The 17,585-nt window shown below is 43.9% G+C and overlaps 1 protein-coding gene across 3 annotated transcripts in view; it reads left to right on the top strand.

Moving 5' to 3' along the window:
• The window catches only part of LOC125483730 (putative zinc finger protein 66), a 69,935-nt gene extending 52,352 nt beyond the window's left edge, over window positions 1–17,583 (top strand). Inside the window, exon 2 of one of the 3 annotated variants that reach the window (XM_048600213.1) lies at window positions 17,554–17,583. The gene's annotated coding sequence lies outside the window, so the exon portion shown is untranslated. Of the gene's footprint in view, window positions 1–6,130; window positions 7,177–17,553 lie in introns of those variants that run through there. The other 2 variants (XM_048600212.1, XM_048600211.1) reach the window with 2 other exon arrangements.
• The last annotated feature ends 2 nt before the right edge of the window (window positions 17,584–17,585 follow it).

The following is a 17,585-nucleotide window of genomic DNA, read 5'->3' as shown; positions in this document are numbered from 1 at the left end:
CAGAGACTAGGAGGAGTCAGATGATGTTGCTGAGGTGGAAGTGGGCAATCTTTGTGATGATGGGGATGGGGACTGAAGGAGAGGGATTTTTGACACCTACAACTTGACCAGAACTTTGTCAGAATCTTCCAAATACTCAGCAGTCTTTGTGATGATGGGGATATGTGGTTAAAAATTCATCTCGGGGTGGAATATTTGACCACGATAATGACATGTTTGGTTCAGACTCAATTGCCAGAGGGGGATGGAGTCAGTAGTGAGGTAGTGTAGTTTGTGTTGGGGATTGAAGACAACGGCCTCAATTTTATTTAAGTGGGGGAGATTTCTGCTGCATCAGGTTTGGATGTCAGACATGTCAGGACAGTGTGTGACCTGGAGGGAACTGGGAGCTGATGGTGTTCACATCCACCTGCTACCCTGCCCCTTCTCGGTGGTGGAGGCTGAGTATTTGGAACATTCTGACAAAGTTCTGGTCAAGTTGTAGGTGTCAAAAATCCCTCTCCTTCAGTCCCTATCTTCAGACAGAATGCAGAGTCTTGTGAGAGATTCTCTCTCTGTTGTTGTTTGTTTAAGATTAATTTCACAGGATATTAGAAGATTTACAAACCAACCATCACACCAGGATCTGATGGAGTCGCCGATTTTATCACAAACGGAACATGATCAAATTTTGAACATGGAAGGAAAACGCTCCATTCATAGTGGAGAGAAGCCTTACACGTGTTGTGTGTGTGGACAAGGCTTCAGCCAATCGTCAGAGCTCACAAACCACAAATGCAGTCACACTGGGGTGAAACTATGGAAATGTGGGGATTGTGGCGAGGAATTCATTTACCCATCTGAGCTGGAAACTCATCGACACAGTCACACCAGTAACAGGCCATTCACCTGCTCAGTGTGTGGGAAGGGATTCACTCAGTCATCTCACCTGCTGCAACACCAGCTAGTTCACACGGAGGAGAGACCATTTCAATGCACAGAATGTGGAAAATACTACAAAACCTCCAGGAATCCGATGTCCCATCAACTAGCTCACATTAATGACAGACCTTTTAAATGTCCAGACTGTGGAAAATATTATAAAACATCTGGGGACCTGATGGCCCATCAAATTGCTCCCACAAGAGGAGAGATCTTTTAAATGCCCAAACTGTGGCATGTGCTTTAGAAGTACCAGGGACCTGATGTCGCATCAACTTGCTCACATTGATGAGAGACCTTTTAAATGCCCAGCCTGTGGGAAGTGCTACAAAACCTCCAGGGACCTGATGTCCCACAAATGTGTTCACTCTGAGGAGAGACCATTTAGATGCTCTCTCTGTGGGACTGGCTTCAGGCGATCATCTGACCTCACGGAGCACCAGCAGGTTCACACTGGGAACAGACTGTACAGCTGCTCCAAGTGTGGGAGGGAATTCACTCGGTCGTCCAACCTGCTGAGACACCAGCAAGTTCACACTGTGGAGAGATCTTTTAAATGCCCAGACTGCAGGAAGTGCTACACAAGCTCCTGGGGACTCACTTGTCATCAACGTGTTCACACTGAGGAGAGACCTTTCAAATGCTCAGACTGTGGGAAATGCTTTAGGAATTCTGTGGAACTGAAGTCCCATCAACATGTTCACACTGAGGAGAGACCTTTTAAATGCTCAGACTGTGGGAATCACTTTACAATTCCTGGGGATTGTTTTATCATCAACGTGTTCACATTGAGGAGAGACCTTTCAAATGTCTAGTCTGTGGGAAGTGCTATCGAAGTTCTGTGGAACTGATGTCCCATCAACATGTTCACATGATGAGAGACCTTTCAGGTGCTTTCGTTGTGGGGTCGGGTTCAGGTGATCTTCTCAACTCTCAGTACACCAGCGATGTCACACAGGGGAGAAAGCATTTACCTACTCCATGTGAGAAAAACAGTTAGCTCACTTATCAACCCTACCGAGACAGCAGAGAGATCCCAATAGGGGACAGACCATTCACCTGCTCCATGTGGGGTAAGGAATTCACTCACACATCAACCCTGCTGAGACAGCACAGAGTTCACAGATCTCAACAGCAATTGGACTTTGCTGTTCATCACATTCAGGACTGAAACCAATGTGTTAATATTCTGGATAAAAGACTATTGATTAGCTTTGTGTTAAACACAGTGTGGCAGGTCATTGTAAGGATGTGATCACAGAGTACCTGGAAGATTCAGTGTGGCTTTGTCAAGGGGGGTTGGGTTCATGCCTGACAAATCTAATGGAATTCTTTGAGAAGGTACCGAACAACCTGGATAAAGGAGAGCCTGTAGATGTGATCTGTTGGATTTCCAGAAAGCATTTGACAAGGTGCCATACAGGAAGCTGCTAAAAAAGATAAGAGTCTGTGGTGTTACGTGCAAGGTACTGGCATGGATTGCAGATTGGCTGACTGGAGGAGGGCAGAGAGTTGGGATAAAGGGGTCTCTTTCAGGATGGCAGCCAGAAGACTAGTGGAGTTCAGCAGGGGTCAGTGTTGGTACCACCATTATTCATGTTCTGCATTAATGATCTGGTCAAAGGAATTGAGGGCATTGCTGCTAAGTTTGCAGATGACATAATGATAGATGGGGGGACATGTCATTGTTGAGGAAGTGTGAAGGCTTCAGAATGAAAAGGCTGCGAGAGTGGTCAAAGAAGTGGCAGGTGGAATATAGTATGGGAAACATTTGGGTCAGAAGACTGGAGACATAGATATTTTCTGAATGGAGAAAGGCTTCAGAAATCTGAAGTCCAAAGGGATTTGGGAGTTCTAGTTCAGGAATCTCTTTAAATCAACATGCAGGTTCAGTTTGTGGTTCAGAAGGCAAATGCAATGTATGCATTCATTGCAAGACAGCTAACAAACAAGACAAGGGATGTACTGCTGAGGCTATAAAACGCTCTAGTCAGACTGCATTTGGAATATTATGAGAAGTTTTGGGCCCTGTATCTGAGGAAAGATGTGCTTGCATTGGAGCGTTCCAGAGCAGATTTACAAGATTGATCGCAGGGATGAAGGGCTTGTCATATTAAAAAAAGTCACATATTAGGTATAAATAACTGGGTTCAAAGGAATCTCTTGAACAATATAAAGACAGTGGTGATATTCCAAACTGGGAGATCAGGATGGCAAAGTAAGTGTGTGAGATAATCTTGGCAAATGGGGTTCACAGTAATCCAAAGAGACTCTACAAGTACATTAGGAATAAGAGAGCAACTGGAAAGAAAGTCGGGCCCTTTAAAGGTGAAAGAGGTCATCTTTGTGTTGAACCTCATGAGATGGAAGAGATATTAAATGAATATTTCATGTCAATTTTTAAGGTGGAGAAAGAAATGGAGGCAAGAGAACTCGGGGAAATAAATATTAATGTTTTGAAAAAAGTTCACATTGGAGAAGAGGAAGTTTGAGGGGTCTTTGAAAACGTCAAGGTGGATCATTCTCTGGAACCTGAGTGTATCCCAGGACATTGTGGAAAGTTAGGGAGGAAATTTCTGGGCCTCTTGCAGAAATATTTGCATGATCTATAAATATAGGTGAGGTGCCAAATGACTGGAGAGTGGGTAATGATGTGCATTTGTTTAAAAAGGGATGTAAGGAGAAACTTGGGAACTGTAGACCTGCGAGACTGACTTCAGTGGTGGGTGAGTTGTTGGAAGTAAATCTGAAAGATAGGATTTATATGCATTTGGAGAGGCAAGGAATGATTAGGCCTATTCAGTATGGTTTTGTGCGAGTGAAATTGTGTCTCCCAAAATTGTTTGAGTTTTTTGAGGAAGTAACCAAGAAGATTGATGAGTGCAGATAATACACATTGTTTACTTGGACTTTGGTGAAGCCTTTGGCGAGCTTCTGTCTGGTAGATTATTTAGTAAAGTTAGATCACATGGGATTCATGGTGAGCTTGGCAAATGGATACAAAATTGGCATAATGGCAGCAGACAAAGACTAGTGGTTGAGGATTATTCTTCAGACTGGAGGCCTGTTACCAGCGTGTTCCACAGGGCTCGCTGCTGGGTCCACGTTAGTTTGTCATTTATACAATGATTTAGATCAGAATATAGATGGTATGGTTAGTACGTTTGTGGATGATACCAAATTTGGTGGTATAGTTGACAGTGAATAAGGTTATCTAAGAATACAAAGAGATCTTGATCAATTGGATCATTGGGGTGAGGAGTGGCAGATGGAGTTTAATTTGGATAAATGCAAGTTATTGCATTTTGGTAAAACAAACAACCGCAGGACTTACAGAATTAAAAGCAGACTCAGGCATATACTTCTTTGAAGTTTGTGTCATATTTAGACAGGGTGGTTGAGAAGTCGATTAGTAAGCTTGCCTCCACTGCTCAGACCTTTTGAGTAGAGGAGTTGGGAGTCATGTTGAGGTTGTACAGGACGTTGGTGAGGCCTCTTCTGGAGTACTGTCCAGTTCTGGTCATGTGTTATAGAAGGGTTATTATTAAGCTGGAGAGGATTCAGAAGAGAATGACCAGGATGTTGCTCGGAATGGGGGGATTGAGTTATAAGGAGAGGCTGGATAGGTTGGGGTTTTTTCACTGGAGTGTAGGAGTTTGAGGGGTGATCTTAAAGAGGTTTATATAGTCATTAAGGTATAGATAAGGTAAATGGCAGGTGTCCTTTCCCTAGTGTGAGGGATTTCAAGACAACGAAGAATATTTTTAAGGTGAGAGGAGAGAAGTTTAAAAAAGACATGAGGGGAAATGTTTTACACAAAGAGTGGATCGTGCGTCGAATGAACTTCCAGCAGATTGTAAATGCACCTGTATCTACCAATGTTTAAAAGACATTTATATAAGTACATGAATAAGAAAGGTTTGGAGGGATATGGGCCAGGAGCAGGCAGGTGGGACGAGTTTAGTTTGGGATTCTGATCGGCTTGGACTGAAGAGTCTGTTACCGTGCTATATGACTCCATGAGTCTATCTATGTCTGCCTGCAACCTCATGTCTGCATCACAACAGAGTTTTCTGTCCATCTTTAGCTACCTTCACCTCTCACCTAAGTGACTTATGTAAGTTGTAAAAGGTTCTGTAGTGAATTAGGCCCAACCATCTCCAACATGGGCAAGAAATAAAATCAAAGAATCCCTCCATTGCAGAAAGATGCACTGACCCTCCGAACAGCATGTCATGTATACTCTTCCCCCACTCCACCCCCATAACCCCACATAGGGTTTCTTACCATGGCTAATCCACCCAACCTGCACATGCCTGGACACAATCAGGCAATTTTTAGCATGGCCAATCCACCTAACCTGTCCATCTTTGGAGCATGAGAGGAAAACCGCTCACCCAAAGAAACCAAACACAGTCATGGGCAGAACATGCAAACCCCACACAAACAATCAAAGCCGCATTCCTGGCACTGTGAGGCAGCAATGCTAACTACTGGGCTTACATGCTGCCCAAAATTGCCTAGTGAACCTTGAAATTGAATGAGGAGCCTTAATATCTTCAGACTAATATATTCCCAACTCAGCTGTTTCAGCAACAACAGATACGGGAAGAATGAAGCTCTTTCTTTTTCCCCAGAATCAGTAGTTCTACACAGTCCTTTCCTGCTTATAAGTGGAAATGAAGATAACCAATTACTTTGAAAAGGTAATTAGATAAGCATTTAAGGGAAATAAACTTGCAAGGCTTTGGGGAGGGAGAAAAGAATTAGAGCAGAAAGTTGGCATTGATACAATAGGCAAAATTACTTCTCTGTGCCATAATCAATCTAAGACTGATTTCTGCACCCTCTGCTCATAATATAACACTTGAGTCCAGGAATCATAAATCTGCGCTGTGACCCCAGGAAAGTCCAGTCTCGGCTTCCTCAGCTATGGTACCCAGAGAAATCCTCCAGGGCTGCTCTGCACACAATTTCAAATTTCTTGGAGCTTTTCCCGTCATGCTGATCTCAGAAACCTTTTCACAGAGACACAAGAAACAAACTTATATTGTACACGGTGGAAGGTCAATGATAGTGAGGTGTTTATAAATAGAAGGACTCTGTTAGCTCTTGCTATGATGTGGTTGGAATTGATGATCTGGAAATGCTTCCCATTGACTGTGCTGTAAAAAAGAGTGGACAGAAGGCAATTCTCCCATCTGTCCAGGGCACAATCCTACATCATGTGTGGCTGAGAAGGGCTCCTCACCAAACCTTGTCCTGTCCGACCACTTTTCTTTTTTCTTTTCTCTTTTTTTTCTTGTGAATCCTTGGAGCTCGGTCATGCAGATGGCAGTATTAAAGGTTGGCCACAAGGAACAGGTCGCCATCAGCAACATCGTGACCTCATCAATGTCCAGAGCGGTGCCAGAGCTGGACACTGCTGCAAGCTGGTTGACACAGCAACGGATCATGGTAGTGCATTGGGGCCCAAAATGGGCTGGATGGCAATAGCGGCAGCAAAGGATGGCTGCAGTGGCGGTCACAGTCAAGGCCATTTGAGCGGCAGCGAGGCCTAGTGTGCCCGATGATGGTTGGAAGCTGCAGTCAGCTGCTGGTGACAACAGGCAGTTCCATGCCCAGTGAAGGGGAAAGCATGCTCTCTTGGGGAAGCCCATCTTGGACTGTCTGCAGGCCCATGTCTGAAGGAAGGATTGTAGTGTATGACTTTTGAACTTTGCAGGTATTTCTTTTTTTTTCACTTTTACGCTGAGAAGATTGTTGTGCTGAAGTTTTCAAATTATTTCTTTACTTTTCAACTTCTGTAACTAAGATTTTGTGCCTGGGTACTTAAGATACCACTGTGTGTGGCGACACTGTCCACTTCTCACTGTCTGCTGTAACCTGTACCTGAGAACATATGACAATAAAACGTCAATCTGAAATAATATTCGGGCTCCACCGAGCCTCCCACTAGCCCCGCCCACGCACGCACGGAGTTTGGAGGGCAAGCCAGCGCCCATTCAGTTCTAAGGAATGGTCACCGGACCCGAAACGTTAACTTTGATTTTTTTTTTCTTCACAGATGCTGTCAGACCTGCTGAGCTTTTCCAGCAACGCCGGTTTGTGTTCGCGCCCATTCCCTAGTCAGAGCGCCTGCCCCACTCTCGTCCTCTGGTTGGAGGATCGTGAGCGTCGGCACCCGGCTAACCCCGCCCCTTTCTTGTTATTGGTCGGTCAACTTTGTCAATCAGGCGGTGGGTGTTGGAGTATGCGTATAGTGAATTGTGACTGAGCATACGCGCCACGAACGATGGTCGAACAGAAACGTTTGCCTATTGCATCCAGAGGCGATAAGTGAAGTTTAAAGGGAAGACCAACGTTCGGCGCATTGTCCGGAAAAAAGGATTCATGGTTGCCCAGGTTAGGTCTCAAGCCCCAAACGTGGGTTTTTTGGTGCCGCGATATAAGTCGCCGAGACCCTCAGGCTTCTTCCCAGAAACAGGGCCGCTCGAAACGGTCACCAGACATAACAAGGTGTAGAGCTGGATGAACACAGCAGGCCAAGCAGCATCAGAGGAGCAGGATGGCTGACGTTTCGGGCCTCGACCCAAAGTGTGGACAGAGTTTCTGATCAAGAACCAGCCTACAATTAACTTCCAGGTCTTGCCACACAAACAAACAACAGCTTTATTCTTCTTAACACAAGTTGCTGCCCACAGCCCAGAGGTCACCGTTCAGCTCTCTGATTCGAAGCAAAAATGTTTTTAAAAAAAATCAGCGGGGTTCTAACACAGTCCAGAAAAGATTCAGTCAGGCATCCAACTACTAAGACACCTGTGGGTTTACAGGGGTTTTCAGGAGTCGGATTCTGGTGGTGTTGCTGCTTTTTATCACATCCAGCTTCATACTGCACTTTTACCGCAGTAAACCCTCCGACCGGGAGTAATCAAACACCACTGCGGAGCCCCAGATGGAGATATTGGAGCCGACTGGGGACGGAGGAGAGAGGAGTGGGGGAAGGCGGTGATAATGCGCAGGCGCGGTTAGCGTGTTGATGTTCATGTGAGTGGGCGGGGCCCCCAGTTCCTGATGTCCCTCTCTCCTTACCCGACGACTCTCTCCTCCGTCTCCAATGTCTTCATTAAAAGTTGCCATAGTTCCAGAAGACCATAGGACTGCTCTCTCACTTACGAGAAAGAGAGAACGAATTGTGCTTTAACCTACTATACCTCGGGCAAGGGTCAAGGTTAAGACGGAAGGACCTTCATGGTGACCTCAGTCAGTTAAGGCATTGAGTACATGCTGTTGGCGTCACTCTGCATCGCAAACCAACCAGCTAGCCAATTGAGGTAACCCATGTCCGGCCATTCAACAGTATCTCTGTCATAAATACACTCTGACTTGGCTTCCACAGCCCTCGACAACAATGAGTTCCACAGAATCACCACCCACTGGCTTAAGAAATTCCTCCTCATCTCAGTTCTAAAGGGTCATCCCTTCACTGCAAGGCAGTACCCTCGGGTTCAAGTTTCTCCTGCTCGTGGAAAAATCGTCTCCATGTCCATCTATCCAAGCCTCTCAGTATTTTGTAAGTTTCAATCACGTAGAGTCAGACAGCACAGGAATAGATTCCTCGGTCCAGCCAGTCCATGCTGACCATGTTCCGAAACTAAAGTAGTCCCACCTGCCTGCACTTGGCCCATATCTCTGCAAACATCTTATTCATGTACTTATCCAAATGTCTTTTAAACATTGTAATGGTAACGGTAGCCGCATCCACCACTTCCTCTGGAAGTTCATTTCCACACACTAACCACTCTGTGCAAAATAAAAAGATGCTGCTCATGTATTTTTTTAAATCTCTCTCCTGTCACCCTAAAAGTATGCCCCCTAGACTTGAAATACCCCACCCAAGGGAGACATAACCTTCCATTCACCTTGTCTACACCCTTCAGGATGTTATAAACCTCTATGAGGTCAACCTCAACCTCCTATGCACCTGTAAAATAACTCCCAGCCTATCCAGCCTCTCCTTATAACTTAATCCCTCTATTCCCAGCAACATCCTGATAAATCTTTTCTGAACCCTCTCCAGCTTAAATAAATATCCTTCCTTTAACAGAGCAACCAGAATTGGACGCAGTACTCCAGAAGAGGCCTCACCAACATCCGAGACAATCGCACATGACGTACCAACACCTGCACACAAAAGATCTGAGCAATGAAGGTAAGCATAATAAATGCGTTCTTAACCACCCTGTCTACATGTAATGTAAATGCAAATATTAGATAACTGAACCCTGAAGTGTCTCTGTTCTACAGCACTACCTAAGGCCCTACTTTTAATTGTATAAGTCCTGTCCCCCTTGTTTGTTTTGCCAAAATGAAATACCTAGCATTTATTCAAATTAAACTCTATCCGCCACTACTCAGACCCTAAACCCAATTGATCTCTTTGTAATCTTAGATAACCTTCTTCACTGTCCCCTATACCACCAATTTTGGTGTCATCGCAAACTTACTAACCATGCCTCCTAACTTCTCATCTAAATCATTTATATAAATGACAAACAAAAGTGGACTCAACAGCAATCTCTGTGGAACACTGCTCGTCACAGGCCTCCAGTCCAAAAAACAACACTCCACCACTGCACTGTATCTTGTCATTTTGCACATTTTGAATCCAACTTGCAAGCTCGTTCTGAAACCCATGTGATCTAACTTTACTAATTAGTCTATCATGCGAATCTTGTCAAAGGCTTCACTGTAAAGTCCAAGTAAACAATGTCTACTGTTGTGGCCACATTAATCTTCTTGATTAGTTCATCAAAAAACTCAATCAAATTAGAGAGACACAATTTACCTCACACAAAACCACGCTGCCTACCCCTGATCACGCCTCTCCAAATACTTTCTTTTAGAATCATCTCCAAAAATGTACCCACCACCAAAGTCAGACTCATGGGTCAGTAGTTCACCGGCTTCTCCCTACATCCCTTCTTAAACTCATAACATTAGCCACTCTCCAGTCATCTAACACCTGACCTGTGTTATGGATGACTCAAATATTTCTGCAGGAAGCATAGCACTTTCCTCCCTTACTTCCCACAATGTCCTGGGATACACTGGATCAGGTGCCGGAGATTTATCCACCTATGTATTTACTAAGATCTCCAGCACTTCCTCTCCTATAATGTATACTATTTTCAAAATATCAATGTTTATTTCCCGAAGTTCTTTGGCCTCCTTCAGTCCAGCTCGTCCATGCCGACCAAGTTTCCCAAACTGAACTAGTCCTACTTGCTTGCGTTTCGTCCATATCCCCCTCTACCTTTCCTATTCATGTACATGTCCCAATGTCTTTTAAATGTTGTAAGTGTACCTGCATCTACCACTTCCTCTGGCAGTTTATTCCACATGCAAACTACCCTCTGTTTGAAAAGGTTTCCGCTTGGTTCCATTTTAAATCTTTCTCCTCTCACGTTAAAAATATACTGTCTAGTTTTGGACTCCCCTATCCAGGGGTAAAGACCTTTGCTATTCACCTTATCTACACCTATCATGATTTTATAAACCTCCATACAGTCAACCCTCAACCGCCTACTCTCCAGTGAAAAGAGTCCCAGCCTATCCAGTCTCACTTCATAATTCAAACCCTCAAATCCTGGTGGCATATAGACTGTAAGTGTAGCATGAAGCCACACAGAGTAGTAAGTCAATCGAGCTATGAGAAACATCGCCTAGTCTCCATTTCTTTGGCCCTTGGTCGAATAGTTTGGCAACAGGAACTGTCCCACCTCGTACATGGAGGGTGTGCATTTGGGCTAACTTTCTTCTCAGTAAAAACTGACGTGAAATATTCATTTAATGTCTCTCCCATCTCCTGAGTTTCAGCACAAAGATGACCCCCTTGATCTTTAAGATGCCCAGCTCCCCCTCTCGTTGCTCTCTTGCTCTATATGTACTTGTAGAATTTCTTTGGATTATCCTTAGTCTTGGCAGATCAGGTTATCTCATCTTCCCTCTCTAACTTCCTGATCTCCTCTTGCGACAGCTATGACACTCTTTATACTGTTCAAGAAATTCATTGAACTCACTTGTCTATATGTAATATGATTTCTTTTTGTTCTTGACTAGAGCCTCAATATCTTTATTCATCTGTTGTTCTCTAATCATACCAGCCTTACTTTTCACTCTAATGTGAACATAATGGCTCTGAACTCTTGTTATCACACTTTTGAAAGCCTCTCACTTAGGAAATGTCCGTTTACCTGTGAACAGACTACTCCAATCAACTTTTGAAAGTTCTTGTCTCATAACATTAAAATTTGCCTTACTCCAGTTAAAAACTTAAATTTTCATGGAAGGCTTATGCTTTTCCATAACTCTTTTAAAAACTAATAGAATTTTGATCACGATACCCAAAGCGTTCCCCTACTATCACTTCAGTCACTTGCCCTGCCTTATTACCCAAGAGAAGGTCAAGTTTTGCTCCTTCTCTAATAGGAACATTTACATGTTGATTAAGAAATTTTCTTAAACATATTTAACAAATTCTTCACCATTCAAACCTTTAACAAGATGGTCGTCCCAATCAATGTTTGGAAAATTTAAATCGCCTATTATTACAAACTTATTATATTTATTTCTATCTGAGATGTCTCTACATATTTGTTCCTCGGTTTCCCTTTGAGGTGGGGGGGTGCAATAGTACAATCCCATCAAGGTGATCATTCCTTTCAACCCATATATTTTCACTTGATTATCTTTTACAAATATTTTCTCCAGTTACAGCAGTAATGTTTTGATTCATCAAAAACACCACTACTCCTGTTTTACCTCTCTTTCAATCCTTCCTATATCCCCGTTATACTTCTAAACTCCATTGAATGCAGACCCAGAGTCCTCAACTGCTGTTTTTATGACAAGTTCTTCATCCTGGGATCATTTTTTGTAGAACTACTCTGGACTCCCTCCAAGGCTAGCACATCCTTCCTTCGATACAGGGCCCAAAACTGGTCACAATATTCCAAACAAGTCTGACCAGAGCTACTACAGCCTCAGCAGTACATCTCTGCTCTTGTATTCTAGACGCCTTCAAATAAATCTTAAAAAGACATTAGCCTTCTATCTGGCAGCTGAACCTGATGTTAATCTTAACAGAATACCTAAACTAGGACTCCAAAGTCACTTTGCGCTTCAGATTTCTGAAGCCTTTCCCAATTTCAAAAATAGTGTCTGCCTTTATTGTTCCTACCAAAGTGCATAGCCTCACACTTTCCCACATTGTATTCCATCTGCCACTTCTTTGTCCATTCTCCTAGCCTGTTTAAATCCTCCTGCTGTCTCCCTACTGCTTCAACGTTACCTGTCCCTCCACCTACCTTTGTGATATCTGTAAATGTAGCAACAGTGCCCTCAGTTCCTTTGTCGAGCTCATTAATGCATAACGTGAATAGTTGCGGTCCCAACAGTGACCCCTGAGGATCTCATCAAGTTACTGGCTACCATCCTGCAAAAGACCCCTTTATCCTGATTCTCTGCCTTCATCAGACAGCCAATGCTCTACCCTGCCACTAACACCATGCTGTTATCTTATTTAGCAGCCTGCCGTGCAGTACCTTGTCAAAGCTCTTCTGGAAATCCAAACTGATCATGTCCACTGGCTTTCCTTTGTCTAACTTGGTTGTTACTTCCTCAAAGAATTCTGACAGATTTCTCAGGCATGTCCTCCCCTTGATGAAACCGTGCTGACACTGCCCTATTTTACCATGCACTTTCATGTACTCTGCAGTCTCATCCTTAATAATGGACTCTAAAACCTTACCAACGACTGAGGTCAGGCTACCTGGCCTGTAGTTTCCTGCCTCTGCCTCCTTCCTTTCTTAAACGGGGGCGTTGAATTAGCCATTTCACAGTCATCTGGGATGCTCCGTGATTCCAGTGATTGTTGAACAATCACCACCAATGCCTCTACAATCTCCTCAGCAATCTCCTTCAGAACTTTGGGGTGTAGTCCATCGGGTCTTGGTAATTTCTCCACCTTCAGATGTTTCAGTTTCCCTAACACCTTCTCACTTCTGACCCTTTCTGGAAGCTCTGGTATTGCTGCTGGTGTCTTCCACTGTGAAAATTGATGCCAAGTATCTGTTTTGTTCCTCTGCCATTTCTTTATTCACTAATATTGCTTCTCCAGCCTTATTTTCCAGCAGTCCAATGTCCACTCTTGCCTCTCTGTAACTTTTTAGATATCTTAAAAACTCCTGCAGTCGTCTTTTATAGTACGAGCTAGCTTACTCTCATATTTCATCTTATCCCCTCTTAAAACTGTCCTCTACTGGTTTTTAAAGGCTTTCCAATCTTCTGGCTTTCACTAATCTTCACCACATTGTATGTTTTCTCTTCTGCTTTTATTCTTTACCTGACTTTCCTTGTCAGCCGTGGTTGCCTCATCCTCCCCTGACTATGTTTCTTCTTCGTTGGGATGAATGTCTGCAGTGTCTCTTGAATTATCCCAGAAGTTCCTGCCATTGCTGCTTCACTGTCTTCCCTGTTTGGCTCCATCCTTCCAGTCAACTCTGGCCAACTCCTCCCTCACGTCTTTGATGTTTCCTTTACTCAATTGTAATGCAGTTGCATCTGATTCCAGCTTTTCCCTCTCAAACTGCAGGGTCTGTTAAGTTGTGGTTACTGCCCACAGAGTTTCTTCACCTAGAACTCCTTAATCAAATCTCCCTCATTACACATCACTAAATCCAGAATTGCCTGTTCCTGAGTGAGGTCTACCTCACGTTGCTCCAAAAAAAATCTCATAGACATTCCTCAAATTCCTTTATTTGAAATCTGCTGCAAATCTGATTTTCCCAGTCCACCTGCATTTGAAGTCCCCCATGATTAATGCAATCGTGCCTTTCTTGCATGCCTTTTCTATCTCCTGATTCGTTTTCTTCCCCGCATCCTGACAACTGCAAGGAGGCTTATTCACGAGTTCCATCAACGTCTCTTTTCCTTTGTGGTTCCTTGACTCTACCCCCACAGATTCTTTGCCTTTCGAATCTATGCCACTTTTTGCTGTCAACACAATTTCATTTCTTACTAACAAGGCAGCCCCACCCCCCTCTGCCCAGCTGCCCATCTTTTCATAGGACTTGTATGCGTGGATATTTAGTTCTGAGCCCTCAACCCCATGCAGCCATATCTCTGTGATACCCACAACATTGTACAACCAATTTCAATCTGCACTACAAGCTCATTTACCTTATTTACCATTTTTCATTTACTGCGTGCATTTAAGTACAACACCCTCAGTCCTGCTATGACTGCCCCTCTTCTCATAGGTGTCCCCTTACTTGCTGTGCCTGAAGTTAGATTCCTGATCCTTTCCACAGTTTCTGTCCTATGATTTGTTCTGGAAACTTTAACATGAGCTACATCCACCCCCCGCCCCTTTGTCTTTTTCCATAACTTTCCGTGCAACTGAATGCCCCCACCCCACTACAATTAGTTTAAAGCTCTATCCACAGATCCTAGTTATGCGATTTGCCAGGACTCTGGTCCCAGCATGATTCAGGTGTAACTTGTCCCATCAGAATAGCTCTGTCCTTACCCAGTACTGCCACCAACGTCCAGTGAATTGGAACCTGTTTCTCCCACACCAATGTTTGAGCCATGCATTTACCTCTCTAATCTTGCTGACTTCGTTAAATGGCTTCTAGCTCAGGTAGTAATCCAGAGATTGTTTCCTTTCTCGGTCTGCTTTTTTAATTTACTCCCGGGCTGCTCATACGCTTTCCTCTTTCTGCCCACCTTGTCTGTACCTACATGGACCACACCAACTTACTTTTTTCCCCCTCCCATCCCAAGTTCCTCTGCAGCCGCTGAGGTATCTTGAACATGGGCACTAGGTAGGCAGCACCGTTTATGGAACTCTTGATCCTGGCCTAGAATAATGTCTATTCCTCTGACTACACTACCCAACCCCCCACCCCGGTTACAACTACATTCCTCTTTCTTTTTCTGCATCCCTCCCCACCCTCTTGAATGCCCCCATGTACCATGGCACTGTGGGCAGTTTGCTCATCCTCCCTACAGCCCACACTCTTATCCACACAGGGAGCACAAAGTCCAGGGCTAAGACTTCTTCAACATCTCCTGCCACCCCCTTGTCTCACTCGTAGTCATACCCTCTTACCCCTGATCATTGACTGAATTTGAGGTAGTTAATCTTAGGATGTGATTGCCTCCTGAAAGACAGAGTCCAGGTAAATGTTGTTGCCACTCCCTGATATGTGGCAGTGTTTGCAGCTAAGAATCCAGCTTATCGACTCTCAGCCAGAGTTTCTCAAGCAACCAATGCTTACAGTGGATGTGGTAACTATGAACCACAGTGGGGCCCTGGCATTAAGTTAATTAATCCTTAGTTTGATTTTCAATATTTTGCACAAAAAGAACATCTGCCATTGGTGGGGAGATTAATTGAGATACTCAAGGGGCCAGAATTGGGCAAGTGCAGATATCATGAAGGATTGTGTGGCTGGCAGAGACTACAGAGATGGGAATGATCACTATCATGGGGGGATTTCAAAGCAAGGATAGGAAATTTAAAATGTTTTTTTTCTCAACTGGCAGACATTTTAGGTTAGTGAGGTGAGGGTGAGGAGGACAAGACTCAGTGTGAATGAGCACATGGGCAGCTAGAGTGTTGGATGAGCTCAAGATTACAGGGAGATTGAAAGTGCGAGGTGGATCAGGAGTGTGTTCGTGTCACTTAGTCTCGAGGTTACAAAGGACTGGGTGAGACTTTCAGCAGATGGAGCAGTGACTGTGCTGGAATTGGGCCATGTCACTGAAAGGGAGGTAGAATGTCATGGTGAGGATGTAGCTCTGTGGTTGAAAGCTTATCTCCGAGTCCGATACTTCACCAACATTGCAAAGAACCTGGTTCAGACAGTTATCAGAGTGAGCAATGCAGTTGGAGTTAGGAAGTTTGCAACAGGGACTGTAACCAGTAGCTATCAGTGAACAAAGGAGCAAGAGTAGGCCATTCAGCTCCCTGAGCCTGTTCTGCCAATGAATGAAATCATGGCTGATCTGTGGCCTAACTCCATAAACCTGTCTGTGGACACCCGTGCTGATCATAAGTCTATCTATGTCAGATTTAAAACTAACAACTGAGTGATTGAACATCAACTGCCATTTTTGGAAGCAAGTTCCAACCTATGACATTTTGAGTGTAGAAGTGATTCCTAATATCTCTCTTGAACAGTCTTGCTCTAATTGGAAGGAGAGGCGATGGCCTAGTGGTACAATCGCTGGACTGTTAATCCAAAGACCCAGATAATGTCCTGGGGACATGGGTTCGAATCCTACCATGGCAGATGATGGAATTTGAATACAATAAATATCTGGAATTAACAGTTGATGGTCGGAAAAACCCATCTGGTTCACTAATGTCCTTTAGGGAAGGAAACTGCTATCCTGATCTGTTCAGGCCTACGTGTGACTCCAGACCCACAGCAATATGGTTGACTCTTAAGTGCCCTCTAGGCAATTAGGGATGGGCAATAAATGCTGCCTAGCCAGTGATGCCCTCATCCCGTGAATGAATAAAAACAAAATTCTCAGACTATGCTCCCTACTTCTGGATTGAATTGGAGGGTGCTTCAAGGTGATGATAGACACATACGCCTGCTCCCCTGGTCCTTCACAGTGGTGGAAGTGGCTAATTTGGGAGGTTTTGCTAATGACACACGATACATAGAGGCAAGTAGTGACTACTAGAGACTACAGAGGGATAGAGACAGATCGTGCAAGTCGACAAAAACTCAGTGGATGGAATATAATGTGGGAAAAATTGAGGTTTATGTACTTTTACGGGAAGACTAAGAGAGGTGGATATTAAATAACTGAAGAAAAAACAGTGCAGAAAGCTGCAGCACAGCGAGAATTGTGGGTCCTCATGCTTGAAAGACGAAAAGCTAGCACACAAGTTCAGCCAGTAATCAGAAAGGTAAATAGTCTGTTGGCCTTTATTTTAAAGGGAATGGGGTGTGAAAATAGAGAATATGCTAAAACTGTACAGGACACCTGGAATACTATGAATAGTTTTAGTCACCCAGAAAGGCAGTCCATAGAATATTCAGGGGACTGATCCCAGACATGGGGGGATTTTCTCAGTGGTTGAAAGGAAACCTCATTGAAAGATATAAGATTCTTAGGGTCTTTGACAGGATAGATTCAAAGAGATTGTTCCTCCCTGTTTGAGTGTGTAAGAGCAGAGGATATAATCTCACAGTCAAGAGTCACAGTATGTCAGACTGAGATGAGGAATTTCTTCTCTCTGGGGGAGGGGTACAAGTTACTGAATTTGTGGAATTCCTTCCTGCAGAGGCTGGGCTGCTCAGTGTATTCTAGGCTGAGATTAAAAAAAAAAAGATTTTTAATCGCTAAATGAAACAAAGGTTGGGGGTAAGGCAGGAAAGTGGAGTTGAGGATTATCAGATCAATCCTGATCTCATTGAATGGCAAAAGCATACTTGCTGGGTTGAATTACCTACTTCTGCTCCATATCTTCTGATCTTACTTTTTTTGATTTTTTTGGTTTCTCTCTCAATCCCGTTTTTTTTCTATTTTTAACCAATTTCACAGGATATTGGAAGAGGAAGATTTACAGTGGGGGG

Source organism: Rhincodon typus, chromosome 8 (genome assembly GCF_021869965.1).
Source record: "Rhincodon typus isolate 14 chromosome 8, sRhiTyp1.1, whole genome shotgun sequence".
Classification (NCBI taxonomy): Eukaryota; Metazoa; Chordata; class Chondrichthyes; order Orectolobiformes; family Rhincodontidae; genus Rhincodon; species Rhincodon typus.
The sequence above is the reverse complement of the archived record's forward strand: the minus strand, read 5'-3'. Positions and strand labels throughout refer to the sequence as shown.